Here is a 21,589-nt window from a genome sequence, read left to right on the forward strand (position 1 = left end):
TTGCCTATATTTGCAGCAGTCCCCAACCTTTTTGGCACTATGGACAGGTTTCTTGGACAATTTTTCCATGGACAAGGGTGTGGGGTGGGGGGGAGGCGGGGAGGGGGTGGTTCAAGATGATTCAAGTGCATTACATTTATTGTTCAATAATTCTGAAGGTTGGGAACGCCTGCTTTATAGGATATTTCACTTCCCTGGTGGCTCAAATGGTAAAGAATCTGCCTGCAGTGCAGGAGACCCAGGTTCGATCCTTGGGTCAGGAAGATCCCCTGTAGAAGGGAATGGCAACTCACTCTAGTACTCTTGCCTGGAGAATCCCCATGGAAGCACATTTTTGTGGTGAGTTTTAATCAACTCTAATCCTCTGGAATTTCTTGTTGACATGTGGCTTCTGATGAGGAGCCATTATTGAATGCTGAAAAGATGACAACTCCCAGAAGAGCATCTGTTTGAGGCTGGTAATGTGCAGAGGGCTCCAGTAATCACTGCAGAATGTGATAGAGGGGGCCACACCCAAGCCCCACTGGATCTGAGCCTTCCTCACATTCACTATCATGAAATAACATTTGAATGGGATGCCTTTTTCTAGTTCCTTACACAACACAGCCATTCATGCACTTCTTGCTTTTCAAAAATGAGAGGCGACTTCTGCCTCAAGCCCTGATGGAGAAGCTAGTACTGGAGATGCTCCAATGCACTTTCTGCCAGAGAACCTTTCCCAACCACGGCACAGGCAGGTAGAACCCAGAGAGTATGACCGTCCTGCTGAACTGAGGAGGCAGGGATCAGACATTAGCAAACCTAACACAAGGCCCAATCCCAGGCAGGGAACTGGGAAAGGTGGGGGTACAAGGGTCTGCAGGGAATGAGGGGTGGTGTTGTTAACAGAAGTTCATGCATTCGACGTACAGTGAGGCCAAGCGAACTGAACCGTGAGGAGTTTGGAACAGAGAAAGGGAACCACGGGAGTCTGACGCAGAGAAACAGGGCCATGCAAGGAGATGAGGTGGCTGATACTCTAAAAAGCCTTGAACTCTCAGAACAGTTTGGCAAAGCACTTTTAATAACCAGGTGAGGGATGCGGGGGCAGGCTTGGGGGGGTCGCAGGGTGTGTGATCACCTTGTGCACAGTCCTCTGATCGGCTGACGAGGGAGCAGGGGGTGTCACAGGGGTTCCGCCCACCAGTCCTGAGGCTCCAGGAAGCGTGGGGCCAGACGTTCATGGTCAGCAAGTAGTCAACATTTTCTCGTCGAAGAGGAAGGGATTTTTTACATCTGCCAAACTCAAGAAATGTGCATCAAATGCTATTATCTAGATACTTCAGAGAGGAGCTAAAGCAGAGGATATGGGGGAAGGCCTGTCCCCACCCCAGCGCCCCATGGGGTCCTGCTCCTTACAGTGTGAGAGGTCTGTGCAGGGCTCTCTGCAAGACCTGAGCCAAGGGCTGGCTGCTGACGTGTGTGATGAGTGATGACACTCCAAGAGGCCTTCTACAGAGAAACTGCTTTAGGGGTGAGAATGGAGACTCTAGAGGTCACATAGTATGTGGAGACACTGGATTTTTATCCCATCTCAGGCATGCAGCTAGACACCACTGGGTTTGTTCCTGAGAAGGCCTGTGATCTAGAGAAGGATCAACAAGCTATGGCCCATGGACTGATTTTATTTATATATATATATATATAATTTTTTTTTAAAAATTAATTTATTTGGCTGTACTGGGACTTAGTTGTGGCATGGGGATCTAGCTTCCCAACCAGGGATCAAACCCCGACCCTTAGCTTTGGGAGCATGGAGTCTTAGCCACTGGACCACCAGGAAAGTCCCTTTTTAAATTTATTTATTTAGCCACGTGGAGTGGCATGCAAGATCTTAGTTCCCCAACCAGGTATTTTAACCCACACCCCACTGCAGTGGAAGGGCAGAATTTTAACCACTGGACTCCCCCAGGGAAGTCTCCTGATTGTGTATGTTCATCTCTGTGTGTGCTAAGTCGTGTCTGACTCTTTGCAACCCCATGACTGTAGCCCATCAAGCTTCTCTGTCCATGGGATTTCCCAAGCAGGGAAACTGGAGTGCGTTGCCATTTCCTCCTCCAGGGGATCTTTCCAACCCACGGATCTAACCCTTGTCTCTTTCGTCTCCTGCATTGGCAGGTGGATTCTTTACCACTTTGCCACCTAGGAAGCACCTCCCCACCCCCAGAACGTATATTTTTGTAAAGAAAATTTTATTGAAACACAGTCATGTTGATTTGTTACACATTTTTATGGCTACTTTCTTGCTACAACAACAGAGTTGAATAGTTGCAACAGAGACACTATAAATCATGTGCCTAAAATAGGTATCATCTGACTTTCCAGGAAAACTGCAAACCTCTGCAGCGGAGAAGGCAATGGCACCCCACTCCAGTACTCTTGCCTGGAAAATCCCGTGGACAGAGGAGCCTGGTAGGCTGCAGTCCATGGGGTCGCTAAGAGTCGGACACAACTGAGCGACTTCACTTGGACTTTTCACTTTATGCACTGGAGAAGGAAATGGCAACCCACTCCAGTATTCTTGCCTGGAGAATCCCAGGGACGGGGGAGCCTGGTGGGCTGCCTTCTATGGGGTCGCACAGAGTCAGACACGACTGCAGCGACTTTAGCAGCAGCAGAGTAAGGACTACTCTAGACTGCCCTATGAAAGCCTAAATCCAAGCTCCAACAGGATCAAGGAGAACCTTTAGTATCGTATTTGCCTGCCAGAATACAACCTAACATGCTTTAAAGAAAGACAATATAATCTAGGCTCCTTACAATGTATTATCTATAATATTCATCAGATGATTATGAAATATGATAAGCAAAAGTAGAAAAACATGACCCAAAATCAAGAAAAAGAAATAAAAGCAAACAATAGCAAAGATCCCAAGATGACTCAGATGCTGGAAACAGCAGACAAGAACTTGCAAAGAGATATGAAATATCTGTTCAAGAATTTAAAGGAAAATACAGTCTTTTTTCAGGTGGGGGGGGGCAGGGCGTGCTACATGGCTGTGGGATCTTAGCTCTGAGACCAGGGAGCCAAGGTGGGCCCCTGCAGGGGAACTACAAAGTCTTAACCACTGGACCACCAGGAAAGTCCCAGAAAAAAACAGAAAATAGCTATAGCAAAAGAAAAAGAATAAATTGAAAATTCAAGAACTACTTTTTTTTAAAAAATGGAGAAATAGAAGATTGAAATTTGAAATTCAAAAAAAAAACTCTTGTGGCAACATCTCCCCCTGTCCCCAATACCCATTCGACATATTCTCTTTAAGTTTCCATCTTATCTTCTTTCCTAGACTAAAAGCTCTCTGAGAGTTCAAGCACTGAATAAATGTTTACTGTTCACTCAGTAAATACATCAGGCATTGAAGATATACCTAGGAACCAGTTTCACCAGATGCCTACAGACTAGTGGAGGGAAATGACAAGTAAGCAGACAATTATAATAAGGGTCTTTCTTAATATGCTGTCCAGGTTTGTCATAGCTCTTCTTCCAAGGTGCAAGCATCTTTTAATTTCGTGGCTGCAGTCACCATCCAGAGTGATTTTGGAGCCCAGGAAAATAAAATCTGTCATTATTTCCACGTTTTAAAAAACAGAGACATCACTTTGCTGACAAAGGTCCCTCTAGTCAAAGCTATGGTTTTCCAGTCGTCATGTACGGATCCAAGAGTTAGACCATAAAGAAGGCTGAGCACTGAGGAACTGATGCTTTCAAATTGTGGTGCTGGAGAAAACTCTTGAGAGTCCCTTGGAGAGCAAGGAGATCAAAACAGTCAGTCCTAAAGGAAATCAACTTAGCGACTGAACAACAACAATAGTAAGTTTCTTACAGATCTGATGGATACCAGATGGATAAACAGATGAGAGAATGAATCAATGAACACATTTCCCCAATTTGGGAGTTGTAATTTCTAAATCAAGTCTGACCCCAGTCTGAACAATCCCGAGGCATCTCCTTGAAGGGGCAGCTGGCAGAGAAGAAAGTAAAATGTCAGGCAGGAACTAAAACCCCTTGATAGGATTTGCCCTGAAAACCTGGCATTTCATAAAGCACCAAAGCAGAGCATTCTACCCTCTGCTCAAGTGGAGCACAGACAATATCTTTCCAACACATCACAGGAACTGCTATGTCTTTGTTGTTCTTGAGCCTTAATTTAATTGTAAAGAAATGTGGTATCATGTTTTGTTCCATGAAGAGGAAAATAATCCATGTCTTATGCCAGCCAATAAAAACAACTCAATATGAGGTCTGAACTTCTGATTATCTTTGTTTCCCCTAATTCTAAGTTTTTTCCTTTCTCTTTTGATGTATTTGGCATCAAATCAAACTCAAGTCTTAAAAGCAGGTCTTACATACTACTGCTACTGTTGTTCATGTTAGTGTTGCTGTTGCTGTGTAGTCCTAGGTCATGTTCGACTCTTTGGGACCCCCACCAGGCTCCTCTGTCCATGGGATTCTCCAGGCAAGAATACTGGAGTAGGTTGCCATTTCCTCCTCCAGGGGATCTTCCTGACCCAGGGATTGAAACTAGTCTCCTATACTGGTAGGCGAATTCTTTACCACTGAACCACCAGGGAAGTCCCTTGGGTTAGCATAGACATCCAGAAAAAACATGAAAGAAAGCTGACTTGCCACAATAGGCTCTGGCAATGACTAGAGAGCAAGAATCCAACGTCACCTCCTGTAACACGACCCAAGGAACCAACGTCATAGTCTTCTAAGAGAGAGACCAAGGCAATCAAATAATATGGAATTTCACTCTTCTGAACACATGATCTTGAGTATGTCAGGAAGGATCAACTGACTTCAAAAAGCCAAAGAGACTTTGTCATCTCTTAGCAGAACTGTTCATGCCTTATCACAAAGAAACATTCTATAAGCCCCTCATGTGGCTCAGTGATTTGCAGGACAAGTACTGTCCTCATTCTCTTACCCACAAACCCACCCATTCACAGCCCTAAGTGATTCAACTGGTCATTCCTCCAACCTGTGACTCAAAGGGGATGAATACTGATCATTCCTACTCGGTCATGGTAATCCTTTTTCTCTGTAAGAGTGATTGCTTTGAAAAAGGACATGCGACCCAGTTCTTTCAGGGGTAAAGAATCCACCTGCCAATGCAGGAGCCTCAGGAGACTTGGGTTTGATCCTTGGGTCAGGAAAATCCCCTGCAGGAGGAAAAGGCAACCCACTCCAGTATTCTTGCCTGGGAAATCCCACGGACAGAGGAGCCTGGTGGAATGCAGTCTATGGGGTTACAAAGACTCAGACAACTGAGCAACTGAACAGGCACACAAAGCACACACCCCAGCTTTTACCAACAAGATGGAAGAGAAGTCTACAAAGGGAAGGGCTTCAGGGAAAGACTTACTTGCCACCATTCTGCAAAGGTCAGCCCTTTCTGCAGCCTGGTGATATATCCATCTGTGACCCCTGACACTATCACAGCCATCTTTCAGATGCAACAAAGATAATAAAGTAAGGGTGGTGACAAAGCAGTCAGAAAGAACCCAAACCCTTGAAGACCATCCCTGGGCAGAACAATGATCAAACCTGCGTTTCTCTATCACAGGACATTTTATTACATGACTTTATAAAGCTTTCTTATTAAGATAGCTGTGTCATAACTTTCTTTTTCCTGAACCCAAAGAGACCCCAACACAACTCTTTGTTATTTTTTTTTTTTTCCATTTCTAAGGTGATCACTGATTCAGGATTGCAGGAGACTGAGATGAAGAAAGACACTGGGGAATAATATCTGTAGGGAAAAGAATCTGGGTTGCCATGTGAATTGAAAACCAGGTGTGATATCACCCCTGAAATATTTTGTTTATTTGGGGATATTCCACCAAGTTAACATGCCCCAGTCTGCAACATAACCCACAGGTTATTAGGCAAGAACAGGCTTTAATCCTAAAGCCATTTCATCAGTGGGCCAAGAGTAGGTTCAAGATTCTGGAGCATCCAGACGGCACTCTCACATGCAAAAAGCCAAGCTCCAGTTCAAAAATAAGCCTGATAGTGAGAAATAATCACCCTGCCGACCTTCCTGGAAAATAATTGCATTTTAAAAATCAGGATCATTTATTCTCAGCTAATATAATCTAAAGTAAGCTGGAAAGTTAGTTGTGAAACAAGCAATAGAAGAACAAGACCAACACATGATTCTGTCGTTATTTAGTCGCTAAGCTGTGTCCAACTCTTTGTGACCCCATGGACTGCAGCATGTCAGGCTCCTCTGTCCATAGGATTTCCCAGGCAAGAATACAAGAGTGGGTTGCCATTTCCTCCCCCAGGGGATCTTCCCAATCCAAGGACTGAACACAGGTCTTCTGCATTGCAGGTGGATTCTTCACCATCTGAGCCACCAGGGAAGCCCATGCCTTAGGCATAGGGACTGTTTTAACACTAACTTTATACAGTCCTGCTGCTGCTGGATTAAATGTGGGAGATGAGGGCTCAAAGACATCATTTTTTAAATTTTATTTATTTTTTAATTGAAGGATAGTTGCTTTACAGAATTTCGTTGTTTTCTGTCAAACTTTAACACAAATCAGCCATAGGTATACATATGTCCCCTCCGTCTTGAACCTCCCTCCCATCTCCCTCCCAATCCCATCCTGCTAGGTTGATACAGAGCCCCTGTTTGAGTTCCCTGAGACATACAGCTAATTCCCATTGGCTGTGTATTTTACTATATGGTGATGTAAATTTCCACGTTACTCCCTCCATACATCTCACCCTCTTGTCCCCTCTCCCCATGTCCATAAGTCTGTTCTCTATGTCCATTTCTCCACTGCTGCCCTGCAAATAAATTCTTCAGTACCATCTTTCTAGATTCCGTATATATGTGTTAGTATATGATATTTTTCTTTCTCTGACTTACTTCACTCTGTATAATAGACTCTAGATTCATTCACCTCATTAGAACTGACTCAAGTGCATTCCTTTTTGTGGCTGAGTAATATTCCATTGTGTATACAGGTACCACAACTTCTTTATCCATTCATCTGTCAACGGACACCTAGGCTGCTTCCATGTTCTCGCTATTGTAAACAGCACTGCAATGAACACTGTGGTACATATGTATTTCTCAATTTTGCTTTCCTCAGGGTATATGCCTAGGAGTGGGATTTCTGTGTCATATGGTGGTTTTATTCCTAGTTTTTTAAGGAAACCTCCATACCATCTTCCATAGTGGCTGTATCAATTTACATTCCCACCAACAGTGTAAGAGGGTTCCCTTTTCTCCACACCCTTTCCAGAATTTATTGTTTGTAGACTTTTTGATGATGGCCATTCTGACAGGTATGAGATGATATCTCATTGTATTTCTGATTTGCATTTCTCTAATAATGAGTGATACTGAGCATCTTTTCATGTGTGTGTTAGCCATCCGTTTGAAAGACATCATTTCTTCAGGTAGATCCTTTACTGCTGAGGCACGAGGGAAGCCCCAAATAAATAAATAAATGTAGACTACTCAAGCAAGTCTGATAAAAATTTATGGAGTGCAGTGAATTCTGGACACTTTAAATTAGGAAACTAATGTAAAATATCACATGTTTAACAGATTATATGCCTACATAATATTTTAGTATGTATGGCATAAAGATGTATTCTTCAAAATAAGCTGATTTTTTCAGTTTTTAATTGTTGTACTAAAAAATTTTATTGTATAATCTATACACTACATTTGTTTTTCAAGTTAATTATAACTTTAAGTATAGTTGATTTTCAAATTGTGGTGTTGGAGAAGACTCTTGAGGGTCCCTTGGACTGCAAGAAGATCAAACCAGCCACTCCTAAAGGAAATCAACCCTGAATATTCATTGGAAGGACTGATGCTGAAGCTGAAGCTCCAACACTCTGGCCACCTGATGCGAAGAGCTGACTCACTGGAAAGGACCCTGATGCTGGGAAAGACTGAGGGCAGGAGGAGAGGAGGGCGACAGAGGGTGAGATGGGGAAGAGCACTACTGACTCAATGGACATGAATTTGAGCAAACTCCAGGAGACGGTGGAGGGGCAGGGGAGCCTGGCACGCTGCAGTCCATGGAGTCACAGAGTCAGAGACAGCTTAGCGACTGAACAACAGCAACAGCTGACCTACGATGCAATTTTAGTTTCAGATGTTTTACACGTACATACGAGAGCTTTCTGAGATGCTCTTCCAGGGTTATAATCCTCAAATTGGGTTTACTTGTTTTAAATCAAACTCCGGGAGCAAATTAGGAAGAGAGCAAATGAAAGCCTTGGTTTTCAGGAAACAATTTCTGGTCTGTCCCATTTACAAACACAGAGGGAGCAAAGTTGAATCTTACAGAGATCAGACTGGGGGGCGTGGGGTGAGAGGTGGACTGGGGGCCAGGAAAAAGGCAGTCTGAGTATGAGACCCCCTGCAGTTGGTCAGATTCAATTGCTAAGTCTGAGGAAACCCTGAACTATTTCTCCTGGAAATTAAATTGAGATTTGAAACTAACAAGGGGCCCAGGTATAGAGGCTGTTGGATAGCATGTGCAGCTAATTATTTCATCCAAAGGAGCCGAAGGGACCTTGAGACATTTCCATTCAGCCTATAAACTAGGGAAATTAATCCTAAAAGCTCGAAGGAAAAAAGAATTAGAACACCAACATAAAAGTACAGACATTAAATCTGCTGATAACGTCTCCTCATCTATCTGGGAGATTACATTTAAGCCAGGTGGAAATTTTCGGTTCCAATGAAGGTCAATCTCACTCTTTTGTGAAAATTTGGCCAGAAACAAAATGCTTGCTTTAACTGGGGCCAGCCCCAGACTGCTCTAAATGGTTTCATGTAAGAATTCAACGTTCATAAAAAATAGATAACTAATAAGAACTGACTGTATAGCACAGGGACTCTACTCAGTGGTCTGTGGTGACCTAACCGGGAAGAAATTCCAAGGAAGAGGCAATATGTGTGTATGTGTGGCTGATTCACTCTGCTGTACAGCAGAAACTAACACAAGAATGTAAAGCAACTACACTCCAATTTTAAAAAAAATAAGAATTCAATGCTCTGTGGCTGCAATTTTATTTTCATAGGGAAATTCTTTCCTAAGGAGCAGAAGGAAGTCAATACGTGTTATCAGGAACTGTGCCGTCTACTCAGTCAAGCAACTAGGTTTGGGCATTTCCCTGGGTACAAAGTCCTGTTACCATGACAACAGTGGAGATGGGGGACTTTGGTGGGGGGCGGGGCTCGAAGATAAAAGATTAAAATAGGGAACTCATTGTTTCATTGTCAAAGAGTTCCAAGTCAGGTAATATCTATAATAATATCCCTTTGAAAAGTATAAAAATAATTATCTTGGCCAGTTGTTCCCAAGTCAGGCTGAGTCTTGGCTTCGCCCGTAGAATTTAAAAATGAAAACCAACAAGCAGGCGTTCTGGGTTCCATCCCCATTCCCAGACCCTGCTTCGTTAACCCAGGACACCTTGTAGGTTTCCCTAATAATACTGATGATTGACCAGTTTTGTGACGTGTTTACCTAATTTATAAAACATTGAACATCTGGGGATATAATAAAATCTGAAAGATTAAAAAAAATAATCCTTCCAGGTAATCATTGACATGTAAAAAGTTCAAATTTAGAGGAGCAGACAGAGTCCACATGGGTGACAATCCCATAAACGCTTAGCAAATATAATTTTAAGTGAAAATTAATATACTACAGGCCACATGCTATTAATAAAAAGGCAGTCAATATGCATATATACCTGTTGCAAAGAAGCCATCAGCAATCCCTAGTCACCATTATCATCATCATTATAATCAGCATTATCGTTGCTTATGAACTTTCTAGGGCAAGGTAAGCCAAGGCTTTTCTGTAAAGAGCCAAAGAGTAAATATTTTAGGCTCTGTGAGTCTTAATCAATCATAACTATTCAGCTCTCCTATTCGATCACAAAAGCAGCCACAGACGGCACATAAATGAATGTGCACTGGTGACTGTGTTCCAATAAACCTTTATTCACAGCAATTGTAATTTTAATTCTATAATTTTCACGTCATAAAATATCATTTTTCTTTTCAACCACATAAAATGTAAAAATCATTCTTAGCTTGTGGGCCTTACCAAAAGCAAAACAAAAAGCCAGCTGTGGAAAATAGGATATTGTTACCTAAAGACTGTCTGTCGTACAAAAGATCTCTATAACATATTTATTTTGTATATCCAAAATTCTGTATCAATTGAACCACTTTGTTTAAATATCTATTAAAAGGACAGAACTCATTAGTTGTTCTTACTGTCAAAATATGAACACAAAAACAAAACACCAAAAACAGCAACAACACCCCCCCCCCAAAAAAGGTGGGGGGACACAAGGAAATATTTGGAAGGGATTCATGTATCTGTTACCTTGATAGTGGTGAATGTCCAAACACTTCTTACTGTACACAGGCAGACCTTAAAGACACTGCAAGTTTGGCTCCAGGACACTGCAGTAAGGAAAATTCCAAAATAATGAGTCATAGGCATTTTTTTTGTTTTTCCCAATGGATATAAAAAAGATTTTAACACTACATTTTTTGCTGTTTTATTGTTGTTTAGTGACTAAGTTGTGTCCGACTCCTTTGCAATCCCATGAACTGTAGCCCACCAGGCTCCTCTGTCCATGGGATTCTCCTGGCAAGAATACTGGAGTGGGGTACATTCCCTTCTCCAGGGGATCTTCCCAACTGAGGGATAGAACCTGCATTTCCTGCATTGGCAGGTGGATTCTTTACCATATACTGTAGCCTTATATTAAGTGTGCAATCACATTGTATTTATAAAACTAATACATATGCCTTCCTTAAAAGATACTTTATTGTTAAAACATGCTAACCATTATCTGAGCCTTCAAGGGAGTTGTCTTTGCTGGTGGTGTGTTTGCAATATCATAAGAATTAACAAAATGGGATACCCAGAGACATGAAGGAAGCAAATGCTGTTGGAAAAAATGGCACCAATAGACTTGCTTCACTTGGGGTATCTACAGATATTCTTTTTTAAAAAATATATAAGGCCTATTTTTTACAAGGTGGCTTTTATTTTTTTCTGGCCACACCATGAGGCATGCAAGATCTTAGTGTGCTGACCAGGGACTGAACCTGCACCCTCTGCACGGGATGCATGGACTCTTAACCACTAGACCATCAGGGAAGTCTGCTGTAGTTCTACAATTTGTAAAAAAACGAAATATCAGTGAAGAAGTATAAAGCAAAGCTCAGGAAAATGAGCTGAAAAATGTGCTATTTTTTTTTTCATATATCAGTTATAAGTGGAAGTCGCTCAGTCACGTCCAGCTTTTTGCAATCCCATAAACTACAGCCTGCCAGGTTCCTCTGTCCATGGAAGTTTCCAGGCAAGAACACTGGAGCAGATACATGTTCCCTTCTCCAGGGCATCTTCCCAACCCAGGGATCGAACCCAGGTCTCCCGCATTACAGGTGGATTCTTTACTGTCTGAGCCACCAGGGAAGCCCAAGAATACTGAAGTGGGTAGCCTAGCCCTTTTCCAGGGGATCTTTCCCACCCAGGAATTGAACCAGGGTCTCGTGCATTGCAGGCGGATTCTTTACCCCCTGAGCTACCAGGGAAGCCCATATCAGTTATAGCCCTGCACTATAGCCATTAAAAGAAACAAAGACAGTGGGCCCAGTTTGGCCCACAGACTTTACTGTGCTGGCCACTGGTTTAGAATCTAACTCCTGTTCCATGGAGCAGCCTGCAAAGAAATGATCACACACTGGAATCTGGCATCTGAGAGAGGCTGACCCCCAACGGTGCACAGGGTGTGTGCACTTTAAGGATGCACCTGCCATTCAGAAGGAAAACCTTTCCATCTTTAAAGGTTTTTCCTGATACAAAGAACATCTGATTTTCAGAGTGATGTAAATCCCAGCTTTGCCTGCCAGTAAATTCATGTACATCATGTTAACAGCAGGTTTGTATTAAACATTTCATTAAAGATTGGATTGAAAGATGAAATTGTTTACATACGTTGCAGCCGCAGAGGGAACTGCCCCTCCACTCTGCCTGCCAAGGGCGCTGCAGCGGACAGAGACCCTCTGGAAGGTGGGTGAGACACTGAGGCGAGGTCCTTGGGGAAGTCCCGCAGACCCTCTCCACTCGGCCTGTGTCCTTAACAACTGCCAGACAAGCTGTGAGCAATGCTGCCAGACTCCACCAGCAGAGGTTTCATTTCTGACAATGAAGATAATGACTTGCTCTAACTCGAAGATGCAGAACGGGTATCTTTTTCCCAGTACTGGAATGTTCCTACCCACAAAATCACTCACATTTTTGTTGTTTCAATTCAAGTCAGTTAAACAACAATGCTGTATGTTGTAGGGTTAAGATGAACACTGGATTGTGTAGCTTATATTTTTTGCAAGAGATTTCGAACTGGGGAGACACCAACGCTGGTTCTGAGTCTGGTTCCTAAGGAACACTGTTGTCCTTTTGCTCTGAAATTCAGATCCAGAGAGACTGGACGCAGGAGGAACTGGGCTCGGCAGCCTCCCCCAGGCCAGTTCTTGCCACGAACTGAGAGCTGCCCAGCAGACTCCGACAAGCAAACGGTCTGCAGAACAAATGTTTCGGTGGGGGGTGGGGGGAACCACCACCACGGACGCCAAGTGAAGTGGCTGCAGAGGAGTGATGCTGTTAAAGTGCATGATTCATTAAGTCTTGTCTGAGTGTCAGATGCTCAGCATTCGATGCTACTGCCTCCAATTTAAATCATTTTTAAAGAAGTGCTGGAAAAGGTGCTGAAAGGCACCTCACTCTGTTCCCGCACTTGAAAAACACTGTCTGCTTGTGTGCTGTGGTAACACTTTGCATTTTGGCTAGACACCCTGTGTGGAGCCGTGCTGGAGCTTGAGTTTTTTGGGTGTTTTTTTTTGTTTTTTTTTTTTGTTTTTTTACAAGTTTGTATAGTTAACTGAAGGCAGGAAGAGAACATAGTATTTCCACCAGCCAGAGTCCCTCCTGATGCCATCTGTGAAATTAAAAGAAAGCACGAAAATGGAACTCCCCCTCTGCAAGGAGAAACCCCAGCACACCCAGCCTTCCAGTCCAGGTGAAGGGGCTGCCTCCTTCACTTCCAGTTCGTGGAGGGCATGTGCTTCTCTGCCTGCCGTCCTTCTGTCCTAGAATTCTCTTCAGAACCCCCGAAAGTCTGCAGCTGCTGATCGTGGTTTATCATCACCAGTTAGGACGGAGGCTAACGTTGCTATCATGCCCTGTCAGTGTCCAGTGACATCACAGAGATTCCAAACAGGGGGATCTTGGCACCTGCCCCCAAATACCCCCGCGGGTCATCACTACCACTTGAGCCTCACGCAAAAAGGGGTGGGGGGGCACATGCCGCACGGATGAGCCTTGAGGATGTGCTTGTTGTCGTTCTTTAGTCACTAGATCGTGTCTGACTCATTGAGACCCCATGGACTGTAGCCCACCAGGTTCCTCTGTCCATGGAATTTCCCAGGCAAGGATACTGGAGTGGGTTGCCATTTCCTTCTCCAGGGGGAATTCCTGACCCAGGGATGGAACCTGTGTCTCTTAAGTCTGCAGCACTGGCAGGCAGGTTCTTTACCACTGAGCCACCGGGAAGCCATGATGTTATGTGCAGTACACCAGTCGCCAAAGGACGAACATGTACGATTCCACTCACAGGATGTCCCTCACTATGGTCAAATTCAGAGAGAAGGGTGGTAGAATGGTGTTGCCAGGGTCTTGGGGTGGAGGGGGATGAATAGTTATTACTGTTCATTGGGGAAAAGGCTGCAGTTTTGCAAGATGAAAAGAGTTCTGGAGTTGGATGGGGGTGATGGCTGCACATTTAAAAACCACACATTTTAAAATGGCTAAGATGGTAAATTAAAAAAAAAATACTTATTTATTTGCTGCAGCAGGTCCTAGTTGCAGCATGCAGGATCTTCAATCTTCAGTGTAGGATTCAGGACCTTTCTTTATTCAGTTGCAACACTCAAGTTGGGGCATGAAAACTTTAACTTGTGGCATGTGGGATCTAGTTCTCACCCAGGGATTGAACCCACACTCACTGCACTGGGAGCTTGAAGTCTTACCCACTGGACTACCAGGGAAGTCCCAAGATGACAAATTTTATGTCAAGTGTATGCACTTCACCACAATTTACAAGAAACCATACAGGTCAGAAAGTGGTTAGAAAAGTCCCAGTGAAGATTTCCAGTTCTTCCCCAGATGAGCCTGAGCTAGCATCCATGAATGAAATGTAGTTTTCAGGGATATTCATCTGAGATCAAGGCCTTTGTATCCTCAAGTGTCTTGACAGGGAAGTTAAAACTTTTGTTAGAAATGCGGTTCTTGCTGATAGAAACTCCTCCAGCTTCTCAGAATATTGCCGACACAGGCCTTCAGCAGCAAGCTAGAAAATGTGCACAACTTTGCTGAAAAGTTCAGAGAATACAGCCGGTAGCTGACTGGAGCTCGAGTCTGGCAGATAAGTAGACACAGGCAAAGAAAAACATTCAGACCATGTGAAATACAACTGCACCAATAAATAATAATGATGTGTAATCTGTTTATCAATGTATAGATTTCCAGATATTTTCACAAACAGAAATCACATAGTCGTCATAACAAACCCCTGACCAATTGCCACCATGAAGACCTGTAAGGTACCAACTGTCATCTTCGCCTATTCTATTATTTCATCTTCAGCCTAAATGAAGAGAGACCAAGACCATGAAGCTGAGTAAGAGGAAGAGACGTGACTCTAAGACAGGATTGTTTATTTGCTTGTGGTTGTCCTTGTTTAGTTGCTAACTTGTGTCCGACTCTTTTGCAACCCCACGGATTGTAGCCTGCCAGGCTCCTCTGTCCATGGGATTCCCCAGCCAAGAATACTGGAGTGGGTTGCCATTCCCTTTTCCAGGGTATCTTCCTGCCGCAGGGATCCAACACAAGTCTCCTACATTGGCAGGCGGATTCTTTACTGCTGAACTACCAGGGAAGCCCTTTCCTTGTGGGAGCAGTTGTTTTTTGGCCCCAAATTCTGTACTTAGCTTTTTCCCCTAATGTAAGTGTCAAAGAGGAAAGGAAAGAAAGATAAATTCATAGATCTTTCTGGGTGACAGATGGATTCTAGGTCTTCAAATAAGCTGAAATATCATCTCACTGACTCCTATCTTTTCAAGGCTCTGGCCAATATCCTTCTGGTAAAAAAAGAAAATAAAAATCACAACCAAAATCGAGGCTCCCAAATAAGTACTTATGGTATTGAAAGTTCTTCTTACTCCCAATGTATCAACTTTCAGCAGCATAACTGTTATGTCATACTGAGCAGAAATAAACAGAAGTAAAAAAACTTGAGCCTCCATTATGCCCACCATCAGATGGCCAATCCCCGTGATGCTTAAATCTTCAGTTCCACCACTGCGTGCCATCATCTGGAAAATGCAAATGCAATGTCCTTCCTCTCTCCTCCTTCCTGTCCGGAATGCAGATGTCCACATAAACTTCTCTCTCCTACAGAGTGACCACAGATGGATCTCCCCACGTCACAGACTCACTAAAGCTGCAAGGAGCCTAAAACAGACCCCTGCAGGACCGTCCTTAATCATTTCCAGACAAACGAGATACAATTTCAAAAGATCTTCAGGAAATGCAAATCCCCTCCCTCTCTGGTGACCTGTTTCGAAGCTCTACTCCCATGATCAGAAAAATCTTTATGATTACTACTCTCAAGTTCATCCTGCTACAGTTTCACCTTCTTAAACACATGGTGTCAACTTCACGACAACCTCTCAAACATAAAAATCAACCAGTAGAAAAGGAGACCGAGATATGGTAGACAACGCCCAAATAATACCACATTCTACAAAAGAACGCAGTATAGAAATTTTTAAATGATGATGCATTCTAGTATCTCTAAAATATGATTCAATATAGAAATACTTGTAATATAGAAAACTTCAGGTTAAAGACCTCTGCACATGTGAATATATTTAGATGATGCTTTCTTGGTGTCAGTTTCTTCTATGCCTATCATATGCTTGTGTAAGCAAATAAAACTTTCTAAGTACGTCCACATCGACTGGACTTTGCTGGTATATATGCATTTGCCTCTGTCCATGAATGAGTCTGTTTCAAGCACATGTATGTGTCTGTGCATGGGTAGAAAGATAAGCTTAGCAATTGTGTGATTTGTTTCTGCTTAGGCAGTAAGTTACTAATCTCCTGATTGGAACCAGATTTGTATGAATTAGGAGTTGAAATTGGAACAGTCACTGCTGTGTGCAGGATGTAAAGTGAATAAAATGAATGGGGTATTAACCTTCAACCACTGAATATTAATCAGCTTTTCATAAGAAAGAAAACACGGAGCTTGCCACACTAAATATTTGCAGCGCTTATTGACAGGATGTGATTTCTTTTCTTCCTTAGTCCTGTTACTTCCAGTCAAGGACTGAACACTGGACAATAGTCAAGTTGACCTGGACTAATGTATGATTTGAAAACCCCAGGTACTATGGGTAGGCCAGGCTCTGTGAACATGTGAGACCTGATGAAATGATATGCCTTTTATCAAAAGCAAGACTGTCTTCCAGTCACTCCTGCAAACCCAGGCCAAAAGTAGCCCAAAGGGAATTCAAAGAAAGACAGTGGACAGGAAACCTTAATGACCACAAAAATGAACATGTGAAAGGAGTACATTTCCCACTGCCCTGAAAAGGATGTGCAACTGGGGAACAATTTGGTCTGAATATTTGAATGAAATCTACCTCAACACCAAGAAGGATTACAAAAAGAAAGAGTCGTGTAATAATGGAATCTGGGTGAATACAAAACCTATAATAGTCCTTTTTTCTTATGCAATATTGCATTTGCTTTTGTTTGAGGATGCAAAGTCTTGGGTTTATGGCTTGTTAACGATAATATAGCATATTTCTATCAATTTCTACATTTAATCTTATCTATCTGTATCTGTATCAATCCATATCTCCATATAAAAACAAACAGAAATACGTATGTAGAATGTGTTATGTCACCAAAGAAGGCAATGAATTCTTATCTTTTGAAGATATTTTGAAACAATATATTATACTTAAACATTACATGCCTATAAAACTATGTTGTTGTTTACTCACTAAATCTTATGTGACTCTGCTACCCCACGGACTGTGGCCCACTAGGCTCCTCTGTCCATGGGATTTTTCCAGGTAAGAATACTGGAATGGGTTGTCATTTCCTTTTCCAGGAGATCTTTCCAACTCAGGGATTGAACCCATGTCTCCTGCATTGGCAGTGGTATTTTTTACCACTGAGCTACCAGGGAAGCTTATAAAACTATATATAGTGCTATAAAGAATGTATTTTATGTGCTAGACTTAAGCAGTAATTGGACTCAATTTAAAGATCTAGGGAGAATAAAAAGGAGAATTTCTCCCATATTTGGCTCATGCAAATCTGCAAGATTTTTTTAATATATATTCAAAATTTTTTGAATATATAAATAAATAAATACATTTATTTTCAAAGCAATGCTTCAATGGAAGGCAGTGTATATTTCTATGACACTGTATTTATAAGTCAGTAGATACCTCTCAACCTCAAACATATCAGAACAGCATTAAGTACATTATTTTCCCCCTAGGTGATCTCTCTCATTTAATGTATTTTTCCAACAGGCGACTCTTTGTCTACACCACTGAGCTGAGATTTCTGCTGCCCTCATATGCTTTCTGCGAAAAAATTCTAATCCTTGATCTCAAATGCAGAAGTAATTTGCATAATGTCCATTTAGCATTAAAAAGCATTCGACTCCCTTTCAGCTGGCAGTGACACTAGAAATCCACCCTTTTGACTAATTCCATAAAGCTGTTGTTGACTGATAATAGCTTTGTATCATCCTATAGGACAGTTTTTTCAGACATGTCTGTCTCTTTGCGACCCTATGGACTGTAGCCCATCAGGCTCCTCTGTCCATTGGATTTTCCAGACAAGAATACTGGAGTGGGTGCTATGACTGATAATAGCTTTATGTCATCCTATGGGACAGTTTCTTGGGTTCCCAAGTGGTGCTTGTGATGAAGAATCCACCTGCCAATGCAGGAGATATAAGAGACTCAGGTTCAATCCCTGGGTCGGGAAGATCCCCTGGAGAAGGGCCCTGCAACCCACTCTAGTATTCTTGCCTGGAGAATCCCATGGACAGAGGAACTGGCAAGCTACAGTCCATGGGGTCGCAAAGAGTCAGACATGACTAAAGTGACTTAACACACAGGACAGTTTCTTAGGCAGAAATTCTAAAGAAGCTTTCTTCCCACCCACATGATCTCTATACCTTAGTTATTCAATCAAACCCTAGTTTAGGTACTACCATGAAATGTCTTTGAAGAGAAAAGTAAGGCTGCTATCAGCTGAACTTAATATAGGGAAAAGAGGCTGGATTATCCCTAAGTGCTGTGTACTCAGTCGCTCAGTCCTGTACAACTCTTTGTGACCCCACAGACTAGCTGGCAAGAATACTGGAGTGGGTTGCCATTTCCTTTTCCAGGGATCTTCCCCACCTAGGGATTGAACCTTAGTCCTTGCATCTGCTCTGCTGGCAGGTAGGTACCACTAGTACCACCTGCTGCTGCTGCTAAGTCGCCTCAGTCGTGTCTGACTCTGTGCGACCCCATAGACGGCAGCCCACCAGGCTCCCCCATCCCTGGGATTCTCCAGGCAAGAACACTGGAGTGGGTTGCCATTTCCTTCTCCAACACATGAAAGTGAAAAGTGAAAGCGAAGTCACTCAGTCTTGTCCGACTCTTAGTACCACCTGCTGCTGCTGCTAAGTCACTTCAGTCATGTCTGACTCTGTGCGACCCCAGAGATGGCAGCCCATCAGGCTACCCATCCCTGGGATTCTCCAGGCAAGAACACTGGAGTGGGTGGCCATTGCCTTCTCCAGTACCACCTGAGAAGCCCATTATTTAGATGGGCCCAGTGTAATCACATGAGCCCTGAAAGATAAGGTAGACCAGTCAAACAGAAAGGATGAAGTGGAAGAAGTAAGTCCCACCAAGGAGACCAAAGGAGAGGTCAGAACTTGAACTCTGACCTGTCTCACTGTTGCTGGCTTGGAGGAAGGAGGACAGGAACCATGAACCAAGGAATACCAATGGCCCTGTGCTGACCACCAGTGAGGAGATGGGGGTCTCTGTCCCGCAACTCCAAGGAGCTGAATTAGACTGGCCGCTTGAACCTGAAAGGGCTTCTTCCGCACAGCCTCAGGGAAGGAACGCAGCCCTGCCCACACCTTGGATTCAGCCTGGTGAGACTTGTGTTGAATTTTAACCTATAGGAACTATGAGATAAGAAATTTGTGTTGCCTTAAACCACTAAATTTATGGTCATTTTTTTATGGCAGAAAGTGTGTTGAAAGTATTAATCACTCAGTTGTACCCATCTCTTTGCAATTCAATGGACTATAGCCTGCCAGGCTCCTCTGTCCATGGAATTCTTCAACCAAGAATACTGAAGGGGGTTGCCATGCCCTTCACCAGGGGATCTTCTAGACCCAGAGATAGAACCCGGGTTTCCCACATCACAGGCGGATTCTTTACCGTCTGATCCACCAGGCAAGCCCATTTTGGCAGAATTAGGAAACTAATTCAGGTAACTGCCAAAGATTCTTGAGAAAAAACTTTATTAATCTGAATGAAGAAGTCTCAAGTGAGCTCCAGGAAAGCCTGAGAAGGGACTGAGTGTTGGAGGAGAAAAGTATAACTCTAGGTAGTATTGGAGAAGGAAATGGCAACCCACTCAGGTATTCTTACCTGGGAAATCCCATGGACAGAGGAGCCTGGCGGGCTACAGTCCACGGGGCCGCAAGAGTCAGACACAACTGAGCAACTCAACGACAGCAAACATTAGGAAGGGCACCCGTAAATCCCATCTCTGACTTTACATGTTTTTCCAAATTGCTTTTAAGTAACTCTACTGACCCTGGTGGGCTGTTGTCTATGGGGTCGCACAGTCGGACACGACTGAAGTGACTTAGCAGCAACTCTACTGAAGCTAACACAGTACTGGAAACCAACTATACTTCAATTTAAAAAAAAAAGAAACTATTGCTTCTCACCTCAATATCCTGGCTAGAGTATGGTTAACTCTTCTGTAATGCCAAAAAGAGAAGCAAGCAAGCGTGACATGGAGGCAACAGAAATCGGTGGTGCCCCCCTCATTGGTGTTTCTACATATTTGGCCACAGCATCTTAGTCCATTTCTAACTGAAGATCTCTGATGCTCAGAGAAGTTCAACAGCTTTACAGTAAGTCCCCTACAGACGCACTTTCAAACTTTCAAAGACGCCAACGTGCGTCTGCACGTCCAGCTGCGTGAGTTGGTTCTCACGTCTCGTGTGCGTCGTCACGTGCGTCCATCCTCCACGAGTGCCTGTGCTTGTGTGTACTTCACTGTACGGTATCATACAGAGCACCGAGGGGCTCAGTTTATCTTTATTTCAAGCCCAGGGTGTCTGGAAGCAAGTGGGTAGACAGTATTGAATCCATCCGGGAACCGGAACCTGTGCCAACAGCAAAGCCACACGGTGCGTGCGTGACATCACACCTTGCCCTCCGACTCCTGTTGCTGATGATCCTTCAGCTCTACCATCTCCCAGCTTCCCTTCCTCCTCCCCTTTCTGGCTGTTCACTTGATGCCAGCCCTGGCATATGCCAGCTGTCCTACTGTACTATAAGACTGAAAACGTTCACCTTCTGTGTTTGATTTTTTTTTTCTTTTTTTTTTCTCTTTATTTTTTTTTCCTCTTTATTTTATTTTTAAACTTAACATAACTGTATTAGATTTGCCAAATATCAAAATGAATCCGCCACAGGTATACATGTGTTCCCCATCCTGAACCCTCCTCCCTCCTCCCTCCCCATTCCATCCCTCTGGGTCGTCCCAGTGCACCAGCCCCAAGCATCCAGTATCGTGCATCGAACCCGGACTGGCAACTCATTTCACACATGATATTCCACATGTCTCAATGCCATTCTCCCAAATCTTCCCACCCTCTCCCTCTCCCACAGAGTCCATAAGACTGTTCTATACATCAGTGTCTCTTTTGCTGTCTCGTACACAGGGTTATTGTTACCATCTTTCTAAATTCCATATATATGCGTTAGTATACTGTATTGGTGTTTTTCTTTCTGGCTTACTTCACTCTGTATAATAGGCTCCAGTTTTTTTATATATATATTATTTTTATTTTATATATATATGATTTTTAATATATATTATTTGTGTGAAAAGTATTACAAACCTATTACAGTACAGTCCTATGTAGCCAATTGTGTTAGTTGGGTACCTAGGCCAACTGTGTTGGACTTTTGAACAAACTGGACTCACAAACATGCTCTCAGAATGGAACTCAATTGTATGTAGGGGGTTTCCTGTCCTAAGATCATATAGCTGATAGGAAAGTTGAGTTCAAGGTTTCTAATGTCTTATCCTAAGTTTCCTGTATCCTTTCCCTGCTTCCCTACTTTATTATGAAAACTGGCTA

At 43.1% G+C, this 21,589-nt stretch overlaps 1 long non-coding RNA gene across 2 annotated transcripts in view; it reads right to left on the minus strand.

The window, feature by feature from the left end:
• Positions 1 to 524: 524 nt before the first annotated feature.
• Positions 525 to 21,589, minus strand: part of LOC102400809 — a 34,026-nt gene continuing 12,961 nt past the window's right edge. The window contains exons 3-5 of one of the 2 annotated variants that reach the window (XR_006549262.1): positions 10,420 to 10,499; positions 9,776 to 9,883; positions 525 to 1,275 (exon numbers count right to left, since the gene is read on the minus strand). This is a non-coding gene — a long non-coding RNA (uncharacterized LOC102400809). Of the gene's footprint in view, positions 1,276 to 3,720; positions 3,781 to 9,775; positions 9,884 to 10,419; positions 10,500 to 21,589 lie in introns of those variants that run through there. The other variant, XR_003107637.2, reaches the window with a different exon arrangement.

Source organism: Bubalus bubalis, chromosome 3, assembly GCF_019923935.1.
Source record: "Bubalus bubalis isolate 160015118507 breed Murrah chromosome 3, NDDB_SH_1, whole genome shotgun sequence".
NCBI classification, from domain to species: Eukaryota; Metazoa; Chordata; class Mammalia; order Artiodactyla; family Bovidae; genus Bubalus; species Bubalus bubalis.